Below are 9,126 nucleotides of genomic sequence, written 5' to 3' on the forward strand. Positions count from 1 at the left end.
GCACCGAACCAGCAAGAACCACGCCATCTCTCCACCACAGCCGAGCCCCTCAGCATGGCACAGTGTCGCTGACAGCACTGGGCTGGCACCTCCAGCCAAGGGGATGCACCAATGCCTCCCTCCTTTTGTTATTCCCCCTTGCTGCTGTGGTCTATGCAGAGATGTTGGTTTGCTCCACACTCCTGAGGGGGTGTCCGGAGAATGACTTATGAGGTCCCCCAGGACGGAATAGGGGCACCATGTGCTGCCCATGGGGTGCACTGCCCTGGTTTTGCTCTCTGATCATCAGAGAGGCTGCACTGAGCCCAGCTGCGATCTCCTGCCTTTAGGATGGAGGTACCTTACGGATGCCTCCTCTTTCTGCTGACTGCAGAGATCAGTCCTGTACGTCCTGTGTTTAGCATCTTGTCCAGACCAGAGAGTCTTCTGCTCACTTACTGGAAGCAGATCTTAGCCTGTCCCTGCCCTCAGACCTTTTCTTATGTTCACATCTAAATAAACACTTTTTACAGGAAGAAACAGTATTTAAAAAAATTATTTTCACATTTAATTTTCCACCTTTTTCTTGTTCTCTGTTTTTTAAGGTAATAAAAACACTCTCTGTTGTGGTTTAACCCCTGCCAGCAACTGAGTCCCCCGCAGCTGCTCACTCACTCCCCCCGGTGGGATAGGGGGGAGAACTGGAAAAGCAAAGCCAAGAAAACTGAGATAGAGACGGCTTAATACAAAACAAAACCCACACACAGAAGCAAAGCAAAACGAGGAATTAATTCACCAGTTTCCTACGTGCAGGCAGGTGTTCAGCCATCTCCAGGACAGCAGGGCCCCAGCACGCCTCACGGTGACTTGGGCAGACAAACGCCATCACTCCAAACCTCCCCCTGCTTCCTTCTTCCCCCAGCTTTTTATGCCGCGCATGACACCATAGGCTGTGGGATATGCCTTGGGTCAGTTCGGATCAGATATCCAGGCTACTTCCCCTTCCAACTCCGTGTGCACCCCCTCTCTGGTCCGGTGGGTGGGAAACAGCAAAGGCTTGGGTTCTGTGTAAGCCCTGCTCAGCAGCAACAAAAACATTCCTTTGTTACTAACACTTATTTCAGCGCAAATCCAAAATACAGCCCCATACTAGCCACCACTGAAAAAATTAACTCGATCCCAGCCAAAACCACGTATTTGCTCTCACATAGCAAATATTGCATTGTCTCACAGCAGAGTAAAGAGGGGGGACTCTCAAAGGTCTCAAAATTATGCCATTCTGCTTCCCTTTCCAAGTCCAAAACATGAAGTGATCCTGGAAGTAATTGTTAAATCACTTGTAAGATCTGTTTTCTCATAATGGTCCAGCACGGTCGGCAAATCTGTGATTTGCATACGAATACCCAAAAACAGCATAAGCAAAACTATTAGAGCCAGCTGGAAGAAAGAAAATCTGAGCACATGGCATTTTGAGAAGTCCTTTGCTTGTGTTCTGAGATCACTTTCCACTATCATTGACAGGACTTGAGCTGATTAGACAGAAACTCCTGGAAATCGTGTTTTTACCACAGTTACAAGAGAGAACTGCAGAAACGACAAGGTATCTTCTCCAACAAAAACCTAAAGCATGGTTATACCCCAAGTTAGATCAGCCTGTTTAGGGTCATGACCAAGTCAAATTTTAAAAAGGCCGACAGACAGAGCTTCCACCATCTCTTTGAGAAACCTGTCCCATGGCAAAGGCTTCACAAGAGAAATACGGACTGGTCACAGAACAAGATCAGATTGTCCAAAGTTAAACAAGTGATTTCTGAAACTTTTCGCTGTTCCCGGAAATACATGCAGTGCACTGCCTATTTTTATTAGCAGCACAAAATTTAAAACCACTTCTTTCTCTCCAGATTACCGCGACCTACACACTTTTGGTTAGAGGTATTGCCTCAGGCAAACGCTGGGCAGATGCTTATCTAGTATGAATCCCCACACATCTGTTAACTTCAGCAGGATACCAGCTATTCACTGCCTTTTCAGGCTTGTTAAAAAAAAAAAAAAAAAAAAAAAAAACAACAAAACTTGAATTTGAGAAATAACCAACTTTCTCATCTGGGGAGAGACATTTTTGTTACAGGCTCAAGCAAAACTCCAGCAGATTTCGGAAGGTACTTGTAAATAGGGCACTACTTGGTAATTGCCATGGTGATTGCTAAAGGGTCAGAGAGAGGCAATGAGAACAAAGGGGCCTCAGGAAAAAAACAGGGGCTCTTTGTAAAAGTATTCAGATTTTGTCTGCCACTGCCAATAAGCTCGACGTATCCCCACTTTACACTTTGTTTTTTAAATAAAGACTATTTACATCCCTCAGGCATGGGATTACAGAGGGCTAGCGCTGGGTGTCACCAATCGCCCATCAGCATCAACCCCAGCAGCTGAATGCATCCGTGGCAGCGGTACTCATAGCTCACCCTACTGCCAAGCGTGGTTTAACATCCAGCGGTGAACTGTGCATTGCTCGGGCACACGGACGCACACGGTGCTGCAGCTTTTGTGCCTTTTAAAGTACAATTTTTCGTTCCTTGATCATTGTTTGACACACACTCCCCAGCCTGGGCATCCACCTGGCTGCGTCCAGGGCCAGGAAAGAGCCCGGAGCGGCTACTCAGCTTTAACCCGAGCTGTGTCCAAGTTTTGCCTCCAGCCTCAGGGCCACGCTGTGGCTGGCTGTGCTTTTGTCTCTCCTTGCAATCCCTCCTGCAGGCTCTGACCCGATGTCTTTGCTCCCCAGCTCTGCCTCTGACCCGCTTTGTCGCTAAGGACTTCCCCAGAAAACCCCGAAGAAGAGTCAGAAACTCGGAACACAAAAGGGCTGGGTGCCTGAACCTACCTACTGAAACAGCTTATTTTTGTTGATCGAGTGGAGTCACGCAAAGCGTGCTAAAGGCTGCAGTTTCCCGGGAAGGGCAACAAGTGTTTTGTTTAAAAATGCTCAGTATTAATCACAGTTTAATCAGTGATTTTCCTAGGTTTCAAGAAAAAATAAGGAACAAAAAAGCACTTTTTCGTGGTCTGTGTAGACCAGTCCTATGACGTTTCTTTTCATGTTTTTTTGTTTGTTTGTTTTTGTTGGTTTTTGTTTGTTTGTTTGTCTTTGTTTGTTTGTTTGTTTTTTCTTGTACCAGTGTGATGCTGAGAGTATTTGATTGCAGACCGAGACCCAGAGGAGACGAAACTTTTCTTTTCCGTCTACTGGTCTACAAGATTCTCTCTCCGAAACAAACCTCCCAAGTAGTGGTCCAGCAAAGGCTCTTCATATTCTTCCAGCTCCACCCCCAACCCTTTCTCTCCACATTCCTTGCTTTTTCACGGTAGTACTTCTCCCTCCCTTTCCCCTCCTTCACATGTTCCCAGTCTTAACCCACTGCACCCATGTAGTAGCTCCAACACCTTTGCTCCCCTTTATCTCCCTTCTTGTCTGATGCACTGTCTGTGACCACGAGCAAAGTGCTCTGCAAGGATCACAATGCAGCGCATGTCCTGGGACAGGGAATTGGTTAGTAAATTATAGAGCATTGCCACTGCAATTTGTTAGAGTTTTAAATATCCATATTTGGATGAAAAAACGTAAAGAACACTTCCAGCAAAGAACACCAAGAAATTTCTCTCATCTGCACTGGGAAATTTGCCTCTTAACTCTACAGTTTGGCCAAAATGACCTGTCTCCTCTCCATCCCATGCTTAAGTATTAGTTAGATAAAGCCAGTGCCAGGACAATGTGGTTCTATCTGCAACAAAGGAAAAAAAAAAACCCCAAAAGCCCCACACTTCTTTCAACATAGCTTATTGAAGTAAAGCATGATATTTGCAAATATATTGTGTTCACAATATGGCATTTAATTAAATAATTATACTTAAATAATTACTTCCACAGCAAGCAATTATTAATTCCCTCTAAATGGCTGTATTCTATCATTTTCTATCAAGCATCAATTTTCACTAGTAGCTGCAAAGATGGCTGAATTACTACTCTGGCAAACTGTAATTTGTCTTAAAAAAATTATCATCAGTGACACTTCCTGTCCACAAGCCCCAGGGTCTTTCTGACCCTGTGGGCCCTCAGCAGAGGCTTCTGTCAGATGCCTGTTGTGAGCCAGCAGGGTACTTGGGAAATACTGAGTAAGAGATGTTCACCCTACCAGAGATTCAGCCTCTCAAAACTGTTGAATGACTGCCCAAATAGGGCATTTGATAGGCAAAATAGAACTTATTTCCATGCCAACAGTGTCTGACAGCTATTCAAATATATCCATCCGGGAAGATTTTCATGAGGTGCTGAAATTCACAGGCTTCAGGGCAGCAAGAGCCATGCAAACTTCCTAACACCTGCACACCAAAAAAAACCCCCAAAAAACCACCAAACCAATAAAATCCAAAAAAACCCCAACAACAACAACAAAACCCCCACCACCACCAACACCAACAACCAAAGAAATCCCCCCAAAACCCAAAACACACACACACACACACCCCGAAAACCTCCCACCCAAACCCAAAAAGCATAGCAAGTGATTTTCAGCTTATAGAAGAGCTTGACTTGCTTTGCATGTTTCCAGAAAAAGCCAGCTCCTCCTTTTTGAAGCATCTGATGGATTTGCACTACTCCCGGTGATATTTTGGTGGTGCAAAGGCAGGAATGGGGGAAACAAACTCTAAATTCTCCTTCGGCAAGAGAACAAATAAATATGTCATTGCCCATCCAAATCAGGCTGCATCCACACAGCTTCCACCAAGATGGTGCCTGCTCCTTGCTGCCCACATCACATGTGCTTTCTATCGCTTCGTTTTGTGGCACCATGTCTTAGCTAAATGAGGCTCTCACTGCCAGTGTGCACAGCTAGCTTCCCTGTTTAACTGTTTAGGAGTGCTGGCACATACCTCAGTTTGCCTGACAAGCTGTGCTTCTTCTCAGGAAACCCAGTATGGAGTGTACCTCACTTGCTGCCAGAGTCACTCCTGGCCTGTGTCCAGCCCCATGCATGGCATTCCCCAGAGCCTCTGCAGCAAGACCCCAGCTGCGACTGGCACACAGGACACTGCCGTCCCAGGGTACCACTCGCATTTTTCTTTGCTGGGCTTCCCAAGCTTTCCAGCAGTCCCGTGCTCCCTTTTGTGGTGGTCCCTCTAGGTTGGGGCCTTGCCTCATCCTGTGTCAGCCACTCCCTGTAGTTCAGAACTGCCATCACCCCAGAGCGCCAATCCTGCACACCCTTCCATGCTGTATGGCAAATCCTTTTGCCGTTACACTGCTCACACCTGATTCCTGAGTGGGGCAGCATCCTATGGGAATGGTCAGTTGTGATGTTCTGCCCTGAGAGAGCCTGCCCTGCCCACCTGTACTTGCTCTGTTGCAGCTCACCTGCTGCAGGTCCTGTTTCCCTCCAAGAGCCAGGGGAGCTGCTGGGCTGTCAGGCAAGCATGCTCAGTGCCCTGCCCAGGTGGAACTATGCTGGATGAAGGCTAAGGCTGCCCATGCCTCTTGTACCAGCCATTTCTGGCCTGACATAGCCTGTTTTAAAGCCACCATGATGTTTTGGCTTTTTCTACAGAAGAATGACCACAACAGCTAACATAAATCTCCCACACAAACCTGGCTATAACATCTGATTCTCTCAGCAAGCAATTATTTCTCCCCTTGCAGCCCCGATTTCCCGTAGAAAACTCAACAAAGGGATGAGAAGCTGCAGTAATTTGGAGAAAGCACTGATACTAAACAAGCAGGCCACTAACGGAGAGTTAAACTTTGCCCCCACTAGACAAGGCAAGTGAACAGCTGGTGAAAACATGCAGTATCCTTGTAGTATATTGCTTTCTAGACTTTCTTCTGCTATGTGGTTGTACCCCCTGTTCAGCTGCACATCAGCTCTCCCTCAGAAGTTTCACCTTGGTCCTCATACCACAATCTAGCCACAGAGTTTCCAAAATCCATGCAATCACCTCCCTGTTCTTGTCTCCTGCTAGCTCCAGTTAGGTGCAAAATATCTTAAGCTCTGTCACTTTGGTTACTTCTTTGTGGAATGTGCTCTCAAAGTGCGTGAAGGACGTCATGCCATTACCTGTCTTATTCCAAAAGGCTCAGATCTCTCAGATATTAACCACAAGCTGCAGGTAGTGTTAAGCTCCTTTGTCACAAAGTATCATGATGTGTCTGGCTATGATGCTCTCCACGCTTCTAACAGCGAGGTCCTGGCACCAAACACACAGCCAATAAAAACCCCAAACTTGCCATTCCATGACAGATACAGCTGAGCTTGTGGTGGTGGCTGTGCCATGGGTATGTGCTCTCACTAGATGTACATTCAGCCAATATGAGCTGGGATTTTGATTTTGCTAGACCCTTAGCTTGAAGCACATTAAATACAGGCCTGCTGTTCCTGAGACACAGAGGCAAAACTTTTCCTCACCTCAGACAGGAGAGGAATTCTGATGTAGAAACAAAACTATCAACATGCTGCACATGAAGAGGCTGTCCACACATTTAGTGTTCACTTCCCCTTTTTTGGTTGAAGCGGAAGAAGCAGCTCAGGTCATAGCACTAACAAAGAGCAGGGTGTCTCCACAGGCTACCCTTGAGGGGTCTCAATGGTGTTGGTTTGTAACATGGCAACTGCGTGGGAGTGTAGTGGATTCTTTTCCATAGGTAGAAGTTGCTCTTGGAGATCCCAAGCATATGGAATTTTGGTTGCGGTAATTCTGTAGCAGCTACCAGTACTAACTCCATTCTTGAGAGGCCAAGGCACAGTGCCCTTGTACAGGGTACAGCTCTGCAGTGCAGTGGCCTCACAATCAATTACTACTTTGCCCAGCTGAAGGCTGCAGACCTTAATTTCTCAGTTTAGATCCTGCCAACACTTAGACAGAAAAAATGGTAACTCTAAACTTTTTCCCAGAGAACCAAAAGAAAGTTCAAGTGATAGATTCTGTATGGATAATACTCTGTAGATATGATACATTTTTGATTGTATTATTAACTCCATTATGAACAGGTTTAATCAATGCAAGGTGTTTTCCATCTTACTTACTCTTGTCCCTCCTCGAGCACGATGGAATCAAAACAGAAAACAATGCTTCATGAACACCAACTGTTCTGCTCCAGCAACAGGCACCACTTGACTTACAGACGAAGGAGATCTGCAGTCTAAGATCCAAGGGTGAACTGGAGTTTCATATTCTCCATAATTCCCTCCCCATGGGAACCAGCACTCAAAAGAGACACCAATGCTTAAAATGGGACATACTCCTGCTCCCAAGGTAGAGACTTAAAAGTGTTTTTAAATAGGTTTATGATAATGTCAGATTGAGGGTAGTCTCCAGGGCACCATGCTATACAACTCCCACTTTCACTCACAAATACTGGCACCACAGTTTAAGCTGTATGATGTGGAAAGGAGAAGGGACAAGAGCCAGCACATGCTGTTTGGGTATCCATTTCACTCTGCTTTGGGGTCTGCCAAGGAAAGTGCTTACTTGGGAAAGGATTTTCGTTACCAGCGGGGGGCAAAAGCAGCTGTTCAGCACACCATCGCTCCTCAACACCTCTTTCATTCCCCATCCTCTGCAAGTGCAAAGGGAAGCACGATCTGACTTTGCCCTCTGGAGGCATGGAATTGGCATGGCACAGAGAGACACAGCCCCAGAGGTGACTGAACTACAGCACTGCCTTTTGGATCATCTGATGGGAAAATCCATTCCCTGCTGCAGCTTCCCACGAGCCAGAAGGCAGAGCACTACTGGTGAGGCAGCTTCATACTGAGGGAGTTGGGCTTTGGTTCATACAGGCCGATATTACCCTAGTCTGCTGTGCACTTCAAGAACGTGGGTATTGGTACAGGAGGCTGATTTTTCACTGTTGATACAATCTCTGCAGCGTGTGATTTGAAACACTGCCCAGTGTCTGCATCCAGCTACTGGACACACTATAAGCACACGTGGGTCCACAGCAAGTACCATTTCATGGTTTATTCTGCTAGCTCCACAGAATGTTTTGCTATCTCCCAGATTGCTGGGAAGCCACAGAGATAAGCAGGTGGCCAGTGACTCCTGGGTCTCTTATTTAGCTGGAAAGGACGGCTGGCATTTGTTTGCTGCATGGAAATAGATCCTCACACCCATAAAGACACATACAGAGATTTTACTCCAAGCAGATAAACAGCTCAACAACTCTGTTGGACCCCTCCAAGGGAGCTGTGTTTCACTAGGATAAACAGCTCTTACCTCCCCTTTCTCCCTTAAAAATAATTTGAGTAATGCCCAAGAGGGCTTTGGAAAAGCTTCTCCTACAAAGATAGACTCAGCAGTGCACTCGTGACCCAAGTTCTGGAAGAACTAGCAGGAGACACCAAGATATGGGCAGGATCAGGTGTACAGCCATGCACAACACTTGCACACCTGTGCACATCCACCTCTCTGCACACACATCTGTCTACATCTGTTTCTTGCCTACATGCCTACATACAAGCCTGGGGTCCAGCCATATACCTGCGTGTGCTGGCATTTGTATGCACACTCACCTGGCAGTGCAGACCCACGAACTCTCACTCACATCCTCACCCCCACACCAGCGCCCTTGCACGTGTACCATGCACGTCCATGTACCCATGCACGTGCACCCCTCCATGCACACACATGTGCATACCTGCACACACTTTCCATCTCACCTCTAGGATGTCCTGCCATCTCCTTTATATTCTGCCTTGCAGGGAACATCATGCCAGCAGGTGAGGAGGCTGTGCCGTCCCCAGGCCTGTGGGTATGTGTCACGGGTTGAAGTCCTGGGCAAGCATTCCTCACCAGCTGGCACACTCAGCTGGGGTCTGACCCTCAGCGCGAAGTAGCTGAGCAAATATGAGGGAGCTGACAGGTCTGTCCCAGAATTAGCCTATGCAGAGCCTGGCATACTTTCTGTTAGATCATGTACCTGTGGGGTCCAGTGGCATAAGGATCAGGGACAAGCAGGTCAGCTCTGGGGTAAACCATGGGTACGGGAGCTTAACCCTGTGCCGAATCGCGGCTGGGTATCAACTATGGGGGCCTCAGCCTCTGTGCATTCAGCATAGCAGCTCTGCGCGCAAACCGCCGAGCCTAAGCCCGCACTTA

The 9,126-nt window shown here is 47.1% G+C and overlaps 1 long non-coding RNA gene across 1 annotated transcript; it reads right to left on the minus strand.

Moving 5' to 3' along the window:
- Positions 1-524: 524 nt before the first annotated feature.
- LOC136373786 (uncharacterized) lies at positions 525-3,055 on the minus strand. The gene is made up of 2 exons (XR_010745737.1): positions 2,861-3,055; positions 525-1,054 (listed from the first exon to the last, which is right to left on the minus strand). It is a non-coding gene; the product is annotated as an uncharacterized lncRNA (long non-coding RNA).
- Between the last annotated feature and the right edge of the window lie 6,071 nt (positions 3,056-9,126).

Source organism: Sylvia atricapilla, chromosome Z (genome assembly GCF_009819655.1).
Source record: "Sylvia atricapilla isolate bSylAtr1 chromosome Z, bSylAtr1.pri, whole genome shotgun sequence".
Classification (NCBI taxonomy): Eukaryota; Metazoa; Chordata; class Aves; order Passeriformes; family Sylviidae; genus Sylvia; species Sylvia atricapilla.